General features: G+C 39.2%; 1 protein-coding gene and 1 pseudogene across 9 annotated transcripts in view; both read left to right on the top strand.

The window, feature by feature from the left end:
* Positions 1 to 24095, top strand: part of DLG2 (discs large MAGUK scaffold protein 2) — a 2237713-nt gene that overhangs the window by 1980242 nt on the left and 233376 nt on the right. The window lies entirely within an intron of this gene.
* Positions 18115 to 18531, top strand: LOC111540777 (annotated as a pseudogene).

The raw sequence follows: 24095 nt of genomic DNA, 5'->3' as shown, positions 1-24095 counted from the left end.
ACTAACTCAAGGCATTGCTGTAGCAACCAGCTTCATACAGGTGTAACTGACACCACCGTGCCTTAGCTGCCACACCTATCTCTGCTTTCTACCCAAGAGCCCACTCACCACTCTGGCATGCACAAAATTGGAAGTGCAAAGGAGTTGGCATCGCATGTGGCAACTCTGGACAATTGGAGAGGAAGGGAACTGGTGGGTAGAGGCTCTCCTCCATCCCTTGGATACATAGTTCTGAATTGCATTGTGTATGCTCCTCAGAAGGTCCTGGTGGGAGTTTCTCCCTGGTTCTTCATCCCTCTTCCCAGGATCACTGCTCAAAATGAGCTCTCACATGTGAGCCTCTGAATATATTACTGCAAACCTTTGATTCAGGCTCTGCTTTCCCGGGGATTATGGAAGTCCAGTTGGAGAGGATGAGAATCGTAGGAGTTGGGGGATATTACATATTTGGATTCCTCCTGTAATATCTTTGCCAAGTGGTCATTCAGCTGCTGCCTTAACATGTCCTATGAAAGGAATGTGCTGTCTCCAATACCATGTGCAGGCACCTCGATATCCCTGGCACCTAGAACAATGCCTGACATAGAATTGGAGCTTAATGAATATTGCAAAATAAATTTTTAAGTAAAACTTTTGTTGGTTTTAAAATGGTGTTTGTTTGTTTGTTTGTTTGTATGTTTGTTTGTTTTTGACGGAGTCTTGCTCTGTCACCCAGGCTGGAGTGCAGTGGCGCCATCTCGGCTCACTGCAACCTCCACCTACTGGGTTCAAGTGATTCTCCTGCCTCAGCCTCCCAAGTAGCTGGGACTACAGGCGTGCACCACTAGGCCTGGCCAATTTTTGTGTTTTTAGTAGAAAAGGAGTTTCACCATGTTGGCCGGGATGGTCTTGATCTCCTGACCTCATGATCCGCCAGCCTTGGCCTCCCAAAGTGCTGGGATTACAGGCATGAGTCAACACACCTGGCCTGGTTTTAAAATGTTTAATTGTTAAGTTGAAACTTTTGTTGGTGTGCATGATGACTGCAAATCTATTGTCTTTTGCCTTCCAAGCATTAGATCTACTTTTCCAAGAGCCAAACAAAATAAGCCTTCATATGCTTTTGAGTCTATGGTTTTTTCACAAAGAGAATTCATTGCTAGGGAATCTGTAAATCTTGTATGTCATTCTTTAAAAAATAAAGTAATGGAATTAAGTAGAAACTGTAAATGTTTCTACTTTATTTAATTGATATAGGATTAGTTTCTTGGATTTATGTTGTGTTTTTTAAATGTTAACAACATGGAAAGTAAAGTGGATTTGAATTTAAAGGGTTAGAAGTTTATTTATTTATTAAGAACTACTTGATGTTTTATTATCACAATAAAAGATCTTCATAATGATAGTTTTGACTCATCAGTTTAAAAACTTATTATATCTAGTATATTACTCTGGAGGTGAGGCAAGTATATGATAACGATGTTTTAAAAAGCAAAATAATCTGAAAAAGTAATCAATTTAACTCTATTTGAAGTCTTAATCTTCAGCTATATGGACAGTTCAAATATTCAGAAAGATACTTCTTTGAGGATTCCAGAGCAGAAACGTTTACTTGATAATAACATACAAGTTGATTTTTAGGCAATCACATGTCTTTTTTTTTTTTTTTTTTTTTTTTTTTTTGAGACGGAGTCTTGCTCTGTCGCCAAGGCTGGAGTGCAGTGGCGCGATCTCGGCTCACTGCAAGCTCCGCCTCCTGGGTTTATGCCATTCTCCTGCCTCAGCCTCCCGAGTAGCTGGGACTACAGGCGCCCGCCACCTCGCCCGGCTAATTTTTTTTATTTTTTAGTAGAGACGGGGTTTCACCAGGTTAGCCAGGATGGTCTCGATCTCCTGACCTCGTGATCCCCCCGTCTCGGCCTCCCAAAGTGCTGGGATTACAGGCTTGAGCCAAATCACATGTCTTAATTCCAAAATAATTTTTTTACGTTGAAGATTTAGCCTGGAGAAAAGAAGTTTAGAACTCTTTTAATAAGTGAAAATATGCAGAGGAAACAGAGCTGCAGCTAGTTCCCCACTGCATTCAGAAAGTACAAAGGGCAAGTACAAGTTAGGTGTGTCACGTTCCTGTTCATGTCTATGCTTTATTTTTTCAGTAAATTCATTAATGCATTTATTGATTTTTATAATTTCAACTTTTATTTTAGATTCAAGAGGCACATTTGTGCAACTTTGTTACTTGGTGTGTTGCGTGATGCTGAGGTTTGGAATACAAATGATTCTTTCACCCAGGTAGTGAACATAATACCCAGAAGTTTAGACTGAATCACTTAATATTTCAGTGACTTTAAGGTTATATTCAGTTTTTGTCCTGCTGAGTTATATCTTTTTAATATTTTATTTTATTTTATTTTATTTTTGAGATGGAGTCTCACTCTGTTGCCCAGGCTGGAGTGCAGTGGCGTGATCTCGGCTCACTGCCACCTCCGCCTTCTGGGTTTAGGCGACTCTCCTGCCTCAGCCTCCCAAGCAGCTGAATTACAGGCCTGTGCTACCATGCCCTGCTATTTTTTTTTTTTTTTTTGTATTTTTTGGTAGAGATGGGGTTTCACCATGTTGGCCAGGCTGGTGTCAAAATCAGATAATCCACCTGCCTCGGCCTCCCAAAGTGCTAAGATTACAGGCGTGAGCCACATCGCCCAGTCAAATTATATCTCTTTTAAAAAAAAAAAAAAGAAGTAAAAGACAAAAACTATTTTTTCAATTATAATGGTATGACGTGTTTATTGTTGAAACTGCAAAATACAGAAGCATGTTTAAAAAAACAATAGAAGGACTAAGCAATAATTTCTACTATCCAGAGGCAACCACTGGTTTCCCTTTTTATCTCATTTTAGTTCCATTTCTGTTTATGAAATACATAAGGGAGGTTATATTATATGTACAACTTACTACCCTGGTTCATTTTAGTTACATTATAGCATAAGCATTTAATAATGTTATCTAAAATATGTTACATACGTTTTTCATGCAGACAAAGTTTTTCATGTTTTCAGATACATTCTTTTTTTATACTTCCACAGCCTGCCAAGCTTTTACTTTGAAAGTTAACTATCTTAAAAGGATATTTTATTGGGATTTTTTTAATTATAAAAAATAAATAAGACAATAAAAAATAACTATTGATTTTGTTGTAGGTCCTTGCCATGTATTGTCAGCATCCTATAAAATTGTAATTGTGTTGTATATGGTAGTTATGGTAGTTGATATCTCCTTTTTCCTTTAATAGTGTTTTGTGGGCACTTCTTCGTGTCCATACTTTTTTTTTTCTTTTGTAAAAGTAAGTTTTAAAAGAGATCTAAGTTTCCGTAATAGGGATGTGACACTATTGACTTAGCCTATTTGCCATTATTAAACTTTTAGGTTGTTTCTGATTTTTCACTACTGTCATGATGAGTATTAGGTTAGTTTGTTATGGGTTATTTATATGATCTTTCAGAGCTCACATCTAAAAACCAAAGCTTTTCCAGATAATTGGCATGGAAAAGAATTATTTGAAATGTAAAGAAAACTTTTGTTTTTGTTGTAATTTTTTGGGGTTTTTTTAAGACTGAGTTTCACTCTTGTTAGCTAGGCTGGAGTGCAACGGCGCAATCTCGGCTTACTGCAACCTCTGCCTCCCTGGTTCAAGCAACTCTCCTGTCTCAGCCTTATGAGTAGGTGGGATTACAGGCATGCACCCCCACACCCAGCTAATGTTGTATTTTTAGTAGAGACGGGGTTTCTCCATGTTGGTCAGGCTGGTCTCGAATTCCTGACCTCAGGTGATCCACCTGCCTCAGCCTCCCAAGGTGCTGGGATTACAGGCATGAGCCACTGAGCCCTGCCGTTTGTTGAAATTTTTATGTGTACTATTCCATTAATGCTTGGCATTAAACATTACAATTCAAGAACCTAGGTTAATAAAGTCCCATTTTGTTTCTTTGTCACTGTTTTTTTCATCAGTGGGTTTACAGGATCCAGATTATAGAATCTGTGTGATATGTTAAGAGAGATTCCCTTTATATGCCATTGTAGGTGACCTTTATTATAAACATATTTGTGAGCTACAGAGGAAATGGGCTTTAACCAGTTAAAGATACTGGGTTAAAAGGCAAGAGCATGTGGCTTTCCTGGGGCTATGTGAGAGTTCAGTCTCGTCTGTGAAATGCTGGAACAGCACAGATGTACCATAGAGGATAATGTATTTTCCCCACTAGGGACTGGATTGATGCATCATTATATTATCATTTACAGCGCTTTTCGGAAGAACTGCAATTCCTTACCAACAGAGTATATTTGCTTTCTTCCCATCATCTCCTTAACTAATAAAATTTGTATGGACTGCGCAAAAAATTGCTGTATTTAGCAAGTTTCGCTATTAGCATCTCTTTCTGCTCCAACTCTAGAGACCTTAAGTAACTTGAAACTTTTAAAAGAAAGTGCTTTGGTTAGCCTTTATTTGTCCATGAAGCTCAGGCTAGCTAGGAAGAATTTTCATGAGCACCAGGGAGAGACAGAGATCAGTGTCTTCGACCGCAATTTCAATCAACACACAGGAATTAGAGCTTTCTCTGGGCCCAGCCCCAGTCAGAACATGGCACAACTGAGCAGTGCAAGGTGCCCTAGCTTCCTCTGCCTCCAAACAAACCTGTCTTTCTTCTTTCCCAACAGACTCATTTCTTTCTGCCAAGGCTGCCATGTAAATCACCTACTTTACCTTCATGGGCAATAATGACAGCTACTATTTGTAGAACTATGTCAGTCTTGATAGCAGATACTTAGCATTAATTACCACATTTGCTCCTCTCAGCATCCCATGAGATAAGTCACATTCTACCTTTTTGTAGATCAGAAAATTGAGATTTATAAAGGTAAAATATTGTCCAAATTCACACCATTGTTAAGTAGCAGAAGATGTTTGAAACTGTGGGTGTCTATATCCTAGTCATTTCACCACACCCCCTTAAAAAGCACTTTTTAAATCAGTACTGACACTGTTAATCCTTTTGTACAGAAGTGAACTACCTGTTTAAGATAAAATGTGTTGGGGGGAAAAAAGTGAGCATTAAGGGGAATTTGCTGAGATATCCTGATTCCAAGCCAACACTGAGTTTGCAAAGGGGGTAAGTCCCTGGCAAGATCAGGCAAGATATTCTTTCAGTAGGTATCTTATACAGCTGACAAAGAAAGTACAAAATCATCTTTCTACTATAATAACGTGGAATAGCCTCAGGATGTTACCCAGGCAGGGCAATGCTGACTATCTCTCAACTTCAAATTAAGTAAGTTGATTTGTTAAACACCAAATTACAGAAACTACCTTGTATACTCAGCCTTATGTAATGTGGCCCCTAGGCCTCTCCAGGCTTACCTATCAAGCTGGCTCACTTGTTCTCTGGGACCCAGCCATACTAGACTTCTTTTCCCTCCCTGTCACTGCTGGTTATCCCAGTGTCTGTGCCCTTCCTGTTGTTTTGTCCTGAATGCCTTGTATATACACACATTTCAAGCCTTTTCAAGCCTTTCATTAAGTATCATCTTCTCTATGATACCCCTTCCTCATCAACCTCTTCCTTTGTATGTCCCAGTATAACTGACATTGACTTCTTTCACAGCGTCCCTAATTCCATGTAGTCTTCTTTGTTCATCTTCCCTTACTGAGCTGAGAGCTTTCTGTGTACAAGGACTATGTCTTATTCTTCTTCGATTTCCTTTCTTTAACCCAAAGATTGACCTGAAGTGGCCCCTAAAGGATGGCTTAATGGATGGATGAATGAATAAAAAGATAGATGTTAATGATCAGGGATAATATTTACTGATACCTACTATGTTCCAAGCACTGTTCTAAGAAAGGTATATTTAAGTTCTTGAAAATATTATCTCTTTGGATCGTCATAACATCCCTATAAGGGATTATATTTATCCTAATTTTATCGATGGGAAATTGAAGTTCAGCAAAGTGAAGTAACTTGCCAAAGTTACTCAACTAATGAGTGACAGAGTTTGTGTTCAGATCTTTCTACTTTCAGAGCTGGAATTTTTAACCACCATAAATAACAATATGGCAGCTACCCAAAGGGGATGCCTCATCACCATCTCCCAGACTCCTGACTGCTTGCTCCTTTTATAGAATCTACTTAAAGAAGTGTCTAACAAAGCCAAGACATCCTGTTGTGTGCTATTTCCCCAACAAGTACCCAAAATGGTGCTTTTCTATGTTATAAATGCTGTGTTTTAATTTTAAAGAAACCGAAAGAATTAGAGTCTTTATTTTGTCAGCCACTTAGCATAACCCTAAGTAAAGCAGGCACTACTAGAGCAATTGTTTGGGTTACAATATCTGAACACTTGTGATTCATTGTAATTTCCTACCTTTTGTATCTGATTATTAAAATTTCCTTTTCAATGCAGATGGAGCAAAAAAATGTAGATTATTAATTTTGTGACTATAAAGGGTTTTATTCAGAGACAGTTTTATTTTATTATTTTCATTCCATTGTGGCATTTCCAATTAATCCCCCAAGATGTATTATTTAAGGACATTGAAGAAATTTTTTAGGAACACAGTGAAAGAAAATAACTTTTCATTGGCATCTGTTCATCTTTTCTCATTTTGTTCTAAGACATTCTTGTTTTTGAATCATTTCTAACTCTCAGAGTCATGGATCGATCTGGTGTGTGTTGGATTTTGATTCTCTACTTTTTTGTAGTCTTTCATCCACTGTGTTCAGGTTCCTGAGTAAAAGCTCCATCTTTATTTCTAAGTGGGCTTTTTCTCTCAAATATCTGGGAATAGTGCTGCATGACCTAGGAAGATGCCAAAAGGCGATCATAGCCTCTTTGCTCCTTAAGTCTCAATGACAGCCCCAGCAGCCAGCCTCCTACAACTTGTCTCCACCTCTCTTTGGCCCTTGAGCAGAAAGTTAAGGCCAAGGAAGGGCTCCTTCCCACTCTTTCTCAAAAGGAGAGGATAATCTTCACCGATGTGTGTTAATGCTTACTGTGTGTCAAGCCCCATGGTTAAGCTCTTTCAATACATTATTTTATTTACTCCTCAAAGCAATCTTATAAGGCATGTACCAATTGCTATCCTAATTTTATTATTTAAATTAATTTAAACATTTAATTTTTATAAAGTATTTATTGAAAACTTTTGTTCCTCAGCTAATCACTATGTTTAGGTTTTTGTGTCTTTCTGGAGTTTTCTTTACAAATGCAGCAAACTATATTTGTGTGTGTGTGTGTGTGTGTGTGTGTATGTGTGCGTGCTTGTGTGGTGGGGGGATAGATAAATCAGATAGATACATATATGCATACATACATAGAAAGACAGACGTATATACACATACATACATACATACATGGAAAGATAGAGATAGATAGATAGATAGATAGATAGATAGATAGATAGATAGATAAATTTTTAGCCCCATTCTTTTATACCAAAGGAGCATTCTATAAACAGTATTCTATATTATTTTTTTTTTAATTTTTTTTTTTTTTTTTGAGACAGAGTCTCGCTCTGTCATCCAGGCTGGAGTGCAGTGGCATGATCTCAGCTCACTGCAGGCTCCACCTCCCAGGTTCACTCCATTCTCCTGCCTCAGCCTCCCAAGTAGCTGGGACTACAGGCACCCGCCACCATGCCCGGCTATTTTTTTTTTTTTTTTTTTTTTTTTTTTTGTATTTTTAGTAGATACGGGGCTTCATCGTGCTAAGCAGGATGGTCTCAATTTCCTGACCTTGAGATCCGCCCACTTCAGCCTCCCAAAGTGCTGGGATTACAGGCATGAGCCACCGCACCCAGCCATATTATTATTTTTTACTTAATACTGTGTCTTGGAGATCCTTATGTATCATCAGTACATAGAAAGTTTCTCCATTCTTTCTTGCAAGTGCAGAGTAGCCCAATGTAAATTGTGCCATAGTTTTATTACCTCAATTTTAAAGATGAAACCAGTTCCAGGAGCTAAATAACTTTCACTTGGAGCAGAGCAGGTTAATGTGCTTTGTTTTCTTCTTTGCATCTTTTTTTACCCATTTGATATATTTGGGACATCTATCCTTATGCTCCTATCTGCCTTTATTGGGGCCCTTTAGATGTCTTCGCTAGACAGACATTTGGAAGCAATTATTTGTAATTAGCTTTGGAAACCTAGGGCAAGATCACAGGTCCCAAAGTTTCTGACGTTTGCATATATTCAGAACTATTTTTTTCCTGCCCCTGCTGGACTTCTACCTGCAGTCCACTTCTAACATGTCAAAGACACAGCTCTCTCTAGAATGCAGTAAAAGCTACTGATATTTTTGGCTATCATTTAGCAGCCCTCTGCCTCTCTAATCACCTGATCCCACCTGGCTGGTTCTGAACTCTTGGCTGCAGACCCTGACTTTACAACCACACTTCTGGAAGGTAACATAGGATGTGGAAGAGATAACATAGGATGAGGAAAAGATAATTTAGGATAGGCTTTCAGAGCTTGCCACATGGCAAAAACTCACTAAAGATATTATTATTCTCTCATGAAATTCTTTCAAAATCATGTAAACTATAGTACAATTATTATCCCTGTTTTACAGATATGTATACTGAGGATCAGAAAGTTTTTGTTTTGCCAGAGCTTACAGTCCTTAAGTGACAGAGATGATATTTGCATTGAGGTCGTTCCAAGCTAGGTTTCTCTATATTATGTCATCAAATAGAATTCAAAAGAAACCCATGTTACCAAATGTCACATGGAAGTACATATTTAGTATTGTACATACAGTTCAGGTTCACTCACAAAATATTTTTACTATGAGAAAAGATTCATGATTGGCATAAGATGCTGCTCTGTTCTTCTGCACATTATAATTATATGAAAATGAAACACCCACTGCCATTTCTGCAAACCTATCATCTATATATTTCACTTCAGTCTCAGAAATGTTTGAAACAGGGTTTTTAGCCAGTTTTGGAATGAACATTTCCCTTTCAGCAAACGTAATTATAATAGTAATAGTCACCATACTTGTTACATATCAGGCACTGTACTAAGCTATTTACCTCTATTATCTCATGTACTCCCCATCACAACCCTGTGACATTAGGCATCATAGTCTTCATTTACAGATGGCATTGATGCTTAAGTGAGACTCAATGACTTATCCAAGTTTGTAGCAGCTAGTACGTGGCAGAGAGTGGATGACAATCAAGCCAGTCTGTAATCAAAAGCTCCTATGTGAAATCACTGTGTTTTATCAAGTTGGCCTGTAACAAGGTTCAGAGTCCATGAGCCAAACCTATTGCAAGTCTTTTAGAATCACTTCTACTGGCCAAAGATTTTAAAGTAAATGTCATAATTCTTACCAGCTGGTATCTCAATATTCTGGGCCTCTCTGTTCTTGAAAAAATATCACAATGTGGTGTGTGTTCTTTTTAAATCCCACCTGCATTATTAGCACCTTTAATTTTTTTCAAGCTCTTTACATACCTTATATGCCAAGTCAGCAACTTTTCTTGGCCAGGTTGCTAGTAGAATCCCCCTGCCATGCCCCAAAGACATTATTTTTCTTTCTAAGAAACACCATTCCCAAGTTTGATCTTTCTAGATTACATGTTTAGAAACAGATCAGCTTGTTATATATAAGGGGTTGGAGGATGATTTCTCTTAAGGAGAGTTCCAAAAGCTGAAGAACTTACTCTGGCTTAAAGAACCAAGTGTGGTCAACCAAATGCCTCTTAAAGCAAATTAGGTACCATCTGCTTCCCAAGACTTTGGGAGTGGAGACCTGCTGCTTAGAAACCTTGTTTGAATTAGTATTACAAGCCAGTGGCCTATGGTTTGATTAATTACTCATGACTTGTTACATAAAAGTACTCTTTCCTAAGTGTATTCTTTGGATAATTAGATGTCATGTATTTGTTATTTTAGCGTCAACTTCATTTTCTTTCTGTAAGTAGCAAATTTAATATTGTTCACTTCAGTTGATCATTTATTGAGCACCTACTATATGCTAAGCACTGTTCAAGGCACTTTGAATTGTTGGGTAGAAAAAGTAGAACCAAACTTCTACTTTCTCTTCCCCACAATCCAAAATGTTATAAACACTGACTCATTTCTTTGCGGGTAAAGAGCATGTCTTGTTGTTCTTACATTGAACACCTAGTATAGGACCTCACCCATAGAAAAATCTTTGTTTAGAGTAAAGTGAATAATCTCTTCTTTCATCTGCTTTCATGAAGGTGACTCTTAGCAGCCTTGAACCACAGAAAGGGAAATTATATTTCTGTTTAGGATGGCAAAAATTAAAAATGGATTTTTGACTTGGTACATATTCTCTTTTGTCTTGGGCTCCCGTAGTGATTTGCAGCTCTCCAATAGCAATATCACTTTTCTTCCATTTGTGGCTACGAAGTCCTTCATGTCAGGGACCATGTCCGATTTCTGTCTTTCCTTACTATGACAGACACAATACTCTGCACATAGGCACTTACTCAATATTTGTTGAATTGAATTAATCATAGGCTGCCTCATTTCCCTCTCAGAAGGTAGAGACCACATCTTGGTCATTTCTATTTCTATCATATCTATAGTATATTATGATGTACATTTTGTACTTAATATATGATCAGTAAATGCTTATGGACTTCAAATCTCCTCGTTCCCTTGGTTGGATTTTTTTGTACTACCATTTTGCTTTTTCATATCAAGATGCCCAAAACTGTGACTCAAGGAATGAGTGCCTTTACTGACTGACTGACTGACTGGCTTATCTAATGAGTAAATAATAACAATCAAGTACATATATAAAGTGCATTCTCATATAGCCACCAAATGTCCTCCTCTCACCTGCCACGTTGGGAAACAGGGTCCAGAAAAGAAAGAGCTTGTCTAAGGTCACATTAAGAGATTGTGCCAAAGCTAGGACTAGAATCCAGATTTCATTACCTCCAGCCCAGATTTTCTCCTTCCTAATATTAGTTCTCTCTCCTTTTCTTTACATCACCACTGCTGCCATCTAAGATCAGGCCCTATCCCTCCTACCTGGACTGCTGCCATTGCCTCCTAACTGTTCTCTATGCTCCCAGCCTCAACACCTCCAGTCCATCCTCCACATGGTTGCCAAGGTGATCTTCTAAAGTGCAAATCAGATCATGTTCACTCTGCTGTTTAAAGTCTTACAGAGGCTCCCATGGCCTATGGGATGGAGTCCCCTGAACCACATGACAGAGAATGATCCACCCCTTGACTCCCAGGCCTGTCTCTTATTTCTCTCCTCAGAGTCTGTTTTCCAGCTGGTTTCAAATGTCTACAGTGATCATAACCTTCAGGTTGTTTCACACCACAGTGGAGCCTGTCCCCATTCCTCATGTGCTCTCTGCCCGGACCATCAACTTCTTCTTCTTGGTTAATAGCTTCTTAGGTCTTATAAGTAGACAGACAGGGGATTATTTTTTTTTTCTTTTTTTTTTTTTTTTCGAGACGGAGTCTCACTCTGTCACCCAGGCTGGAGTGCAATGGCACCATCTCGGCTCACTGCAACCTCCACCTCCTAGGTTTAAGTGATTCTCCTGCCTCAGCCTCCCAAGTAGCTGGAATTACAGGCACCCACCACCATGCCCAGCTAATTTTGGTATTTTTAGTAGAGACGGGGTTTCAACATCTTAGTCAGACAGGTCTCAAACTCCTGACCTCAGGTGATCCACCCACCTCGGCATCCCACAGTGCTGAGATTAGAGGCGTGAGCCACCGCAGCCAGGACTCTTTTACTGAATCACAAACTCTATCCTCTTTCCCTCCCCACACATACCTTCTCCCTCATTAGAGGTGATCGCTAAGCACCTCATATATTTTCTTCTATCTTAATAGTGGTAACACGTCTTTCACTTTCACTTAGTTTGCGAATCCTCGGAGTTCTGTGAACGTCTTAAGGGCAGGGGCTGGGCTAGTCATGTTTGTATTCCCAGAACCTGGCACTAGGTCAGGCATATAATAGATGCTCCATTACACTGCTGCTGACTCTGTGGAATAAATATAGCTTCCATAACCCTTCACAGTGAATTAACTCAACTTATGGTTTTCTTTAAATTAAGCCTCACATGGAATGATAGTTGAATTATGTAAGACCTAAAGAAAAGAGAATGTATTTAAAGAAAACCAGCACTTGAAAATGCCTTACTTTTATAGGTGGTGAACAAATATTTCATAGCAACCAGGGGATAATGTATCAGCATACTGTTAATGCAAAGTAGACAGGGGGCCACTGAATGTGTCTCTGAAGCTCTTTGCCACTGCTTCCCCACTGCTTCTCTCTTTAGCCCCCAGTTTACTGAAAGAAGTCAGTGTGGTTACCTATTCAGTGAAGAGAACTTGTGCCACATTCCAATCTTTCATCATGGAATAGATTTTCAGCTACATTTCCAGCTCAGTTGTTAAACCCATTCCTGCCTGATTTGCCAATTGCAGAAGTGTTCATTTGTTTATTTATTTATGATGCAAGTCCCTTGGGTTCAAAAATCTCTTCAAAATGCTACTGCTCCATCTGGTTTAAATAGAGCATACTAAGAAGAAATGAGAGAAACAATGGGACCGTGAGGTTGAAGGAAAAAAGGAACAGTCTGGCAAACAGGAAGCAGAAGGAAATTAAGATTCTTTTTTCTTTCTTTATGACTTTGTGCTGGGGGGAGGGAAGCTATTTTCAGCAAGAAGACATGGTTGCTATCTGGAAGTTCACATTTCTATCTGCAATGATCTGATATTCAAAATCTGTGAGGTCTGAGTCCATGAATGACTGTGAATCATGTTCAGGCAGGCTAGTCTCCAGGGCCCGGGACAATGGCCTTTGTTCTTCCCTTTTCTTATCTGTTTCATTATTCTCTTGGGCATTTAATATGCTGAACACAGGCAGCCTTGTAGGATGTTCTTTCTATTCAAGGGTAGGCATTTTGGCTTTGAACATTCTAGATTCTCCAGCAGAAGAGCCATTTACCTTGCTAATGCTTTTTGTTTGTTTGAAGTCCTTGAAGGACATGGTGGTGAGAAATGTAGTCTTTTGGCATCCCTCAATTCCTAGAGTCCCAGCTCTGTTGTTTACTACCCGTGTCATCCTTGGGACACTGCTTTGCTTAACCTCTGAGCCTCAGTTTCAATAGCTCTTAAGTGGGGCCAATAATAATACTTACGTATTAAACTTGTCAAGAAGATTAAACAAGCTATGTAAGAAGATTTCACAGTAAACACTCAGGAATCAATAGCTATTTTTATAAGATCTGCCTGTACTTCACTTTACATGCCCATTGGGTTTTACAGCACTCCTCTGTGAGAAAGACACAGAAGGCATTTGTGGCCCAGTTTGACACAATTGCACGAGGAAGGGGCTCACAAACCTGAGAAACCCTGCTCCCAGTGATTGGTCCCTTTCCGATCTGTCACCTTTGGCTTGTGGTTGCATATCCTCTGTTCACCTTTTCTAAAGAATGACTCAGAGCCTTTCCTTCTGACAGCAAACCCTCTGAAACAGAGACAATAGCAATCAAATACTTTGGCATTATCCACCCGGAGAGCTAAAAGCTGTCTCTGCCTTCCACATTTAGAGTGTAGGATACTGCTTTAAAAAGCACTAAGCAAGGACAAAATAATGTGATTGGGTCACATCTTTAATTTGTATTACTTTCCCTTTTATCAAAAGGGAAGAGGACAGGGTACGGTGTCCTCCACAAAGGAGGGCAGGAGAGAAGGGTGGAGCAGCAGGCACAGAGCTGCCTTCGCCGTTTCCACACCCTACTACTGTGCACGGTTTGATTGCATGTTGCCTGCTGTTCGTTTGGCCCTTCCTGAAGGGACTGGAGGGCAAAACAAGGACTCTGCTTCCAAAGTTGGGGAAGGTAATTAGAAGCTGCACACTACACTCAAACTGTCCAGTGACTATTCAACAGTACTAAAATAATGCTCAAATTCACCAGACGGCTTTTCCTGTGTGCACTCATGCCCCCAGACCCAGCATGGTCAGCCAATCTACAGTGAATTTATTTCAGGCATATGACAAGGACTGACACTTCTCCTCAATTTGGTACTGTAAAAACTAACAATAACATGTTAGTTATAATAATACCAGTAGCTGTTATAATCAAAACTCAAAATAAATAAAGGTTTAAACAATTAGAAGCTTATTTACTTTCTCAGAAAGCTTTAAGCTGGTCTTCTTGGCTAATGGGCAACTCTCCCCTGGTCAGTGATTCAGGAACTTTAGCTTTTCCACACTATGGCTCCTTCATCTTCAACATGTAGCTCTGAAGCCAAATGATTCATTGCATCAAGCTAGTAGAAGGGAAACAACATGAAGGCTTGTGAGGGGAATATTTGTATGGGCCAGTCTTGTTCTCTTACATTGGCCAGAACTCACATTCCCTTGGCCCGGACTCAGACACATGGCCACACCTAATTTTTAGGGTAGAGTCTGGTTTTGCGCTCTGGGAAGAGAGGAAATGAGTTTAGCTTACCAGATAGTCTCTGCCTCAAAACAATAATGACAAAAATTAACATTTATAAAGCATTTATTTTGTGCCAGGCACTGTGCTAAGCCCTTTACCTACATCATTTTAAAATTCATATACCATATTATTCACTTGTTTAAAGTATACAATTCAGTGGGTTTTAGTATATTCACAGAGTTGTGCAACCATCACCACAATCAATTCTAGAGCATTTTCATCATCTCCAAAAGAAACCCCATAACTATTAGCAACTCCTCATTTCCTCCCACCCCCTACCTCCAGCCCTAGGCACCATCAATCTATTTTCCATTCATATGGATTTGCCTATTTTAGGCATTTCATATAAACAGAAGACCTACATTCTTTTATATAACCTTTACCATGATCCTAAAAGTTAGGCGTGTTATTACTTCCATTACAGAGAATCAAGCTGTTTAAATGATTTGCCAATAACTTTAAGCCCTGCTCCTCATTGAACTCCATTATGCTATACTGCATCCCAATTATAAAGAAGAATCATGCCATGATTTGTGGCAGGGAAGGGGTGTTTGTTTGCTTATTTTTTAATGACTATTATAGCAACAAACTGACGTCTTTACAACAGGCTCCTTTACTGAAATGACAGGTACTTAGGTGTCAGAAAGCTTCAGGTTTGAAGCTCAGATCTACCACTTACTGGATACATACAAAATATACACTGCTTAGTTCCTCTTGAGTCCCAGCATCTTTGATCTATAAAATGGGAATAACAAATTCCTGTTTGCTGGGAGGAGTCAAAAGGAGATTAACATATATGAAAGCTCTTCTCACAACTTTACATAGTCCATGTCCTGCCAGTGTAGTTGTCCTTGCTTAGAAGTGAAGTTATAGCTATAATTGGGCAGCCACAGAAATTATGTTCACATGTCTGGGTCTTCTGGATAACATCCAGGAAAAAATTATTGTAACTTGCACTTTTCGGTATCCACATTACAACCCAGGAGTGGCCAAGACCCTGGGAGAATCTGCTACAATGAGAACGAGAAAAAAGGGAACATATTCTCCAGGACAGAAAAGCATATGCAGAGTATCTTCTATCGGCTTCTGATCTCCACTGGGCAGAGCAGCTTGTTACAGACACCTAGAAAGAACCAGCTGAGCCAGTGTAAGTTTGAAGTTCCTTGGGAAAGAAGATAAGCTGGCTGAGTTTCTGTAGGCAAAGAGCCAGTAATGAGGTTTCCAGCATTCCATCACATGTCCTTTTCATCACTTTCAGCTCAGCCAGAGACAGCAGAGCCTCATACGCAGGGGCCAAGTGTGTACTTGAGAGACTTGAAGAGGTAGAATGAAAAGTATTATGAATGAATGAATTGTACTTTTGTTCCATTGACCTGTTCCCCACCCTACCCTGTCCTTAGCAATAAATATTTTAAAAGCTAGATAGGAGAGTACAGAGAAGACAGTGGAGCCAGAGGGGAAGTTATATTACATGTGACTAGTTAAGGTACATAGCCAGAAAAGACCATAAGAGGAAACGGTCCTGAACTCTAGGTGAAATCAAGTGCAAGTGCATATTTCAGCCTTAAAAAATTATCCTAAAAACCTCTGATTCTGCCATTTCCTAAGTGCATGGACAAGTGACAACCTCTCTGAACCTACATTTCCAGATAAGATTGTTATTGGAACCATGACTTATAGCCATGCAAGCTGCAACGTGCACATGTCCAGTAGACTCCAGTTATATACACAAGGGGCCAGCAAACTTGTTTTGTCAGGGGCCAGATACCAAGCATTTTATATTTTATAGGTCATACAATCTTTACTGAAATAGTCAACTCTGCCATTGTAGTGCAAAAGTAGTCATAGACAATACATAAATACGTAAATGGATGTGGCTGTGATTCAATACAACTATTTATGGTCATGAAATTCATGAAATTTGAATTTCATGTGATTGTCATATAAAAGTTTCTTTTCTGATTTTTCTTTCAACAAACTGAAAATGTGAAAAACATTCTTAGCTTATAGACCATATAAAAATGGACAGTGGGACAGATTTGCCCACAGGCCATGGTTTGCAGACACCCCCCCACCCCCACCCACAGCATGGACCAGAATGTTTGATACCCTCTACAGAGGTGCAGTATGACGTCCAGATTAATGTAAAGAGCAAATAAGTACTTGTAAAGGCATTAATGTAGTGCCTGCCCCTTATAAGTATTCAGCAAATGGTTATTATTACAATTAGCTCTTTCAAAAATAATGAATATTAACTCTGTATTTGCCACTGACCTTTGCGGGGGAAAGCCATTATGTTTTGGTTGTTTAACATTTCTACTATATTAAACTTGTACTGTAATTAAAATATATATTAAAAATAAAAACTAAAAAACTGGTTTGGACAGATAGTGGCACTAGTAGGCCACAGAGATTTTTGGGTTTTTTCTAATGTTCTGGTGTTGCTTCTTCAATTCCTAGATATTTCTTTAGTACTTGGTCTGTGCTTCTGGGTGCTCCATAAATGAATGACATTAGGTCTTTTCTCTCTAGGAGATCTTGGTATTCTTCAAAGTGATTATATGTACCCCAGTGGTAGCCAAGACCTTCTCCTTTTATTCATTTTTCATCACAGCCTTTAAATTTCTGTTTTGTTATATGTTTTATAGTGTGCCATATTGTGCCACAGTAATATGGTTACATAATAATTTATAAATATGTAAATATTAAGATAATGGGTGAGTACGCAAAATGATTTTAAATGATGGTGTCAGCAAGCAAAGTTTTGAAACCACTGGTTTAGGAAGTAAACAGATAAATATATCCCAATGGGAAACCAGAGTTGGCATGAGTGATGAAGGCTCTTATTCACAATGACACAAGTGTTTTTAGGACATGAACTGACATTTAGTCTGGTATCTTATTTTGACATTTAATGCAAGTACATTGTGTGAGAAACAAGATAGTTTACATTTTTTTTTATTTCATAAGAACACAGCAGCTGTATGAACTAGATAATATTATCCTCATTTTATAGATGAGGAACCAAGGTTTAATTCAGAGAAGTTAAGCAACTTGTAAAGGTCAGCTTGAATGAATCAGGACAGTCTAACTATAAAGCATGACATTTTCCACTTTAGCCTTCATTGCATTGAAGAAGTTCATTAAAAAAAATGATTAGTCTCTGGTATTCCTACTCTCAAGTTAGTCTTTTTTCCATCACATGTACTTATGTTATTAAGTGCTACATGGATAAAATTTCACTCCTCCAGAGTTCCGTGGTTAACCCCTACCATCTCTTTGCATATGCTTCTTACTCTGATTGGAACACTTGTTGTTTGGATATTTCAATATCTCCTACTCATCCATTAAGACCCAGCTTAAGGCTCATCCTCTCCTTCCAGAAGCCTTCATGACCTCAGTCCCCAGACTGAGTTATTAGATGCCATTCCTCTCAGCCTCTATAGCACCTTAATGAAAGTCCTTATAAAAATATGCTATGCAGAGCTTTGGGGTTGTCCCTGGTGGTGTCTTGGTTCCTGAACCTCACGACCCGGCTACGGCGACGTCTCTATTGACTAAAGACAGTGTCCAGTGCTCTAGCCTAGAGGTCTAAGGGGACCGCCACCTGCGCCGCCACCATGCCAAACTTCTCTGGCAATTGGAAAATCATTCGATCGGAAAACTTCGAGGATTTGCTCAAAGTGCTGGGGATGAATGTGATGCTGAGGAAGATTGCTGTGGCTGCAGCGTCCAAGCCAGTAGTGGAGATCAAACAGGAGGGAGACACTTTCCACATCAAAACCTCCACCACGGTGCGCACCACAGAGATTAACTTCAAGGTTGGGGAGGAGTTAGAGGAGCAGACTGTGGATGGGAGGCCCTGTAAGAGCCTGGTGAAATGGGAGAGTGAGAATAAAATGTTCTGTGAGCAAAAGCTACTGAAGGGAGAGGGCCCCAAGACCTCGTGGACCAGAGAACTGACCAATGATAGGGAGCTGATCCTGACCATGAGGGCGGATGATGTTGTGTGCACCAGGGTCTACGTCCGAGAGTGAGTGGCCATGGGTAGAACGGCATCCGGAGCCCACTGCTGGCCAGGCTCACTGCCCTGCTTCACTGCCCCCTCCCTCCCACTCCCTTCTAGAATAGTGCTCCTCTTACCCCAGTCACTTCTAGGGGTCACTGGATTCCTCTTGCAGGGTCTTGCTTTCTTTGACCTCTTCTCTCCTCCCACACACCAACAAAGAGGAATGGCTTGCAAGAGCCCAGATCACCCATTCCGGGTTCACTCCCTGGCTCCCCAAGTCAGCAGTCCTAGCCCCAAACCAGGCCAAAGCAGGGTCTTTCTAAAGGGGACCTGAGGGCCTGAGCAGGAAAGACTGGCCCTCTGGCTTCTACCCTTTGTCCCTGTAGCCTATACAGTTTAGAATATTTATTTGTTAATTTTATTAAAATGTTTTAAAAAACATATGCTATGCAGCTGTGTAGTTAGCTATTATCTATTAAATTTATTACTCCCCAGACTGAGAGCCTAAGGAGAGGGAGAATATGACCTTGATTACATTGTTCTTCTGTCATTCATATAATGTAGGCATACATTCAATAATGTAGTGCCTGGGACATCGTAAGCCCTCCATATGTACTCACAGACTGAAGGAATCTCTTCTTTACTGATTTGAAGCCTGAGATAACTTTGGCAAAGGGATAGATTGAAATGGTCTTAACTAAGGTTTCTCAGGATAGGACTAATTGGTGGTCCCCAAATTAGATTATAGGGGATCAGATAATGGACAAGCAAAGAAGGCAAACTCTTATATGTATGAACACTTTTTCCTTCTGAGTTTTCTCAGAAATTGAAGAAGGTACACACACTCATACCAATCAAATTTATATTAATGATGTATATGACATCAATATATATTAATTTCTATATATACTTATGTGTATATGTATTCACGCATACTCTTGAACATGAATTCATAAAAATAGACTGCCACAATTTCTATAAACTGTCATGGATCACTGAATGTTCAACAAGAGGGTGAAGTTTATTAACACTCTCCAGACTGGCCCATCTTGCAAAGTCATCCAGTTGCTGTAAATCTCCTTTAGTCCTAAAGTCGTTTCCCTTCTGGATGCATAAATCTACTTCTTTCTTTGAAGGGAACTAGCATTTACTGAAAGCTTTTATGGTGTTCTAGATACTTAACAGAAGTGATCTTATTTAATCCTCAGACATTTGTATAAGCCCACAAATCCTGAACCCAAAAGAAAATGGATCAAGTCAAAAGCAACTCAAGAATTTTACTGAAAACTAGGAAATCTATTATTAAAAAGGAAGGGAACAAGACTAAGGAAATTTCTGAATTAATGAATATTGTTAAATTCAAACAAATTTGTTGCGTGGGATTATATCAGATTAATTTCATGATAATTAATTGAGATTGTGACCATTAATACGGACACTTTGTTTATGAGCAGGGACCTCTACAATTGATTGAGAGCAAAGTTTCTTCTCTCTACCAAGTGTGTCACTGTTTGTGAAGAGCTTCCTTTTTTTTTTTTTTTTTGAGACAGGGCCTTGCTCTGTCATCCAGGAAACACAAGTGCAGTGATGTGATCATACCTTGCTGCAGTGTCAGTGTGGCTCTCCTAGGGTCAAGTGATCCTCCTCCCTCAACCTGCTGAGTAGCTGGGACTTCAGATGTATGCCATCATGACCAGCTGATATTTCCTATTTGTTTGTTTTGGTCTAGATGGGGCCTCACAGTGTTGCCCAGGCTGAGGACTTGTTTCATAAAGGGGACAGCATTGGAACATTTGTTTTCAGACTTTTATGTTTCATAAACCAGAAACATTTCAGAACAAACTTCTATAGGCCACAGAATTGCCAACTTTTTATGTCAATAAAATGCAAGACATTAAAAAACAAAACAAAAATGTATGAAAAAAAAAATCCAACTACTATTTATTCTCACCATCGTTTCAGAAGTAAAAAGAACAATACCAAAACAATAGGAAGAAAAAATAAATAGCAGGAAGGCAATAATTCTATAATAAAAGAAGGCCATTTTAGCTCGTTGAAAAAATCACTACATCCTACTTACTTTTCTCATTCTTCTCTGGACCAACAAGGGCCAGGGACCAGTGTCTAAGAACCACCACCACTGTGCATAGACTTTGAAGCCATACAGATCTGGACTTAAAGCTCAGCCTTACCAGTTTCTAGCTGTGAAACCCGAGGCACGTTACTCAACTTTTCTCAGCTGCGATTTCCTCATGTACTAAATGAGGATAATATCTAACTGACTATATTCATTTATATTCATTTCCTAAGGCTGCTGTAACAAAGTACCGTAAACTGGGTGGCTTAGAACAAGAGAAATGTATTGTTTCAACATTCTGGAGACCAGAAGTCTGAAATCAAGGTGTTATTTTGGCCATTCTTCCTGCGAAGGCACTAGGGAAATATCTGGTCTAGGACTCTTCTCTGCCTTCTGGTAGTTTCTTAGTTTGTGGCAGCGTAACTCCCATCTCCACAAGACATTCTCCCTGTGTGCACCTCTGTGCTCAAATTTCCTTTTTATGAGGACATCAGCCATATTGAACTAGATTGAAGTAGTGTCCCACCATATTCCAGTGTGACCTCATCTTAAGTAATATCATCTGCAACAATTCTATTTCCAAGTAAGGTCACATTCTGAGGTACTAGGGGCAAGGACTTCAACACATGAATTTTGGGGTAACACATTTCCACCCATAACATTGACCAATCTCTGGAATTGAGGATAGGCTGAATATATTAGAAAGTACCAATAAAGCATCAGAAAGAAAAATAAGGGAGGGTTGTTTGTTTTTTAAAAAACTTTGTAATTGATAAATTTATAAAGTGGGGACAGTAAGAAATTTGTGTAAGGATATAGGACTAAGAAGTAGTGAAGATAAGACTTCAAATACATTCATTTAATAAACACATATTACATATAACATTCATTTAACGTGTACATATTATGTGACAAGCCCTGTTCTGGTGCTGGAGATTGAACCAAGGACAAAAAAGACAAGGAACCTGGCCTCATGGAGCTTACATTCTAGTTGGGGAGAGGAGCAAAAATAAAGAAATAAACAAATAAATATAACACATTTCATATATACATTTAATATATAATATTTATTATATAATGTTTAAGCAGAGATAAGTACTATAAATTTTTTAGAAGTCTAATAAGAGGGAAAGATAAATGGAGGAATAGAGGATGCTGTTCTCTATACAGGATGTCAGAGAAATCTCCTCCTCCAAGGAGACACTTGAGCAGATGGAATACTGGTTGCAGTGAAAGGAGCAAATTCCAAGTGAAAAGGGAGCTGCTGAAGGGAGCTGAGCAAGGAGTGTTGGTGTCTGAATCTTGTTTTAAAAACATGGCTGGCTGCTTTGTGGAGGATGGGTGGCAGCAAGGCAAGAATGGAACCAAAGAAACCAGTGAAGAGGTGGTTGCAGAAATCCATGTGAGAAATGATAGTGGTATAGATTAGGGAGTTGAGGGTGGAGATGAAAAAAAGACTGAGGGTACATTTTGAAGACAGAATTGACAGGATTTGATGATGAATAAGGCATGGGGTGTAAGTCAAAAAGGAGAGCCAAGAATGACTCCCAGATTTTTGGCCAGAGCAACTAGATCAATGATTGTGCCATTTATTTAAATGGTGCATATTGGGAGTAGAGCAGATTCAGGAGAGGAAACCAAGAGTGTAGTTTTGAACATTTTAAATATGAGAAGCTTATTATTAAACAATCAAGTAGCGATGCTTAGATGTGGTATGCAGCTGGATATAAGAGTCTGGAGCATAGAGCATAGATTGAGACTGGAGATCTACATGTGGTAGCCTTTGATCTACAGATGGCATTTGAGTCTTGATACTGGACTGCTAGCCTTGGGAGTGAGTATAAAAAAGAAGTCTAATGACGAACTTGGGGACACTCAAATTTAAAATATCAGAAAGCAGAGAAGGGCCTAGCAAAGGAGACTTAGAAGGATAGATTAGTGAAATAGGAGAAAAATCAAGGGGGTCTTGGAAACCAAACAGAGACAATGATTGATTCAGGGAAGTTGTAATTGATTCTGCCAAATGCTGGGAGAGGTTGAATAAACTGAAGACTGTGCACTGGATATTGATTTCGTGAGTGACAATGTTTTCATTTACCTTGATAAGAACAATTTTAGTGGGAAGTCTGATTGAAGTCAGTAAAGGAGAGAATGGGACGTGAGGAAGTGAAAACAGACACTAATGTTTTATGTTATCTGTTGCCGCAAATGCTTAGAAGCAGTGGATGTGATAGTTAAGAGAACAGGTGCTATAGTCTTAGACCTCAGCTATTATTCCTACTGTACCATCTGTTAGTAAGTCACCTAACCTTTCTAGCCAGAGTCCTCACCTATACAGTAGAGATAATAGTACAGATCATTTCAAAAAGTTGTTGTCAAGGTTAAATGAGAAATGTGCGTAAAGTTTTGTCAGCCCATAATAAGTGTTCAATAAATATTAGCACCATCCCTAATTTAAGCAAAATATTGGTATAGCTTCAAGACTCTACATAGTTCATTATGTCTGAGAGTAATTGTTGGTTGAGGTGGTAATTATGAAAGAATATGTATAAAATTATGATTATCTGTGACAGGGGAGCAGAGAAATGCTGCAATATAAGAGTTATAATGACTCATATATATTAATTTTTCATGGGATGATGATGGAATAGCCAGGTAGCAGGGGGAACTGGACAGGGAAGAAATGGCTCCTGAGGGTATTTTGGGGGCTAAATGTAGGTGGAAGGCACAGAGAAGACTTGGAGACTAGACCAAGCCATTTCAGATAATATGTGGATAACCCACTTTAGATATATAGGAAGTAACCATTGATCTTGTAGCAGTAGTTATCACTTGGTCTTTGTTTACATCTGGCTTTTCTTACCAGTTTAGAAGAACGTGTCTTCCTCCACCCCTTAGCTCCAATTATATTTCTTACCTCTGCTCCTATAGTACCTACTATTAAGTATGGTCAAGAAAGAGGGCATCTCATCCATGCATATTCCAGACCCTCTAGTAACATGCTCAGAGGAAAAACTAAACAAGGAGAGAACAGCCTGTATGTGAGCAAATTAAGTTGGCCACAGAGTTATTTTCTGGAAACATGGAACTAAGAAAATCTCTCATGTCTAAACCTGCATATCCTGCAACATGACAGCATCGCCTTGTCTCACAGAGGGTTACTTCTGATGTCTCTCAAGGAAAGCTGACTGCATACTTGAAGATAGCAGTTTCTGATAGGGAGGAGCTCATCTGATAGAGACCTCACCAGTGGCCGAATACTAGGCTATACTGACTTACAGTAGGAGTTAGCAGTGGAACGTTCAAGACAGAGATACCTGTCTTCCTGCTTGGCACACTGTGACTTAGTGGCTGTAAGTGTATGGTTACATGCAAGAGTTCATTGTTTTTATGGGTTTTGTGGTGGGAGCTTGTTTGAAAAGGGTAAGGGAAGCCAAGATGGTCTCACAGTGGATAGCAGACATGTTGTAAATTTGCTTTCTTGGGCTGACGAGTTTATTTGAGTAATGGTGGAA

Source organism: Piliocolobus tephrosceles, chromosome 13 (assembly GCF_002776525.5).
Source record: "Piliocolobus tephrosceles isolate RC106 chromosome 13, ASM277652v3, whole genome shotgun sequence".
Lineage (NCBI taxonomy): Eukaryota > Metazoa > Chordata > Mammalia > Primates > Cercopithecidae > Piliocolobus > Piliocolobus tephrosceles.
Note: the sequence above shows the minus strand (reverse complement) of the source record. Positions and strands in the feature narration are given on the sequence as shown.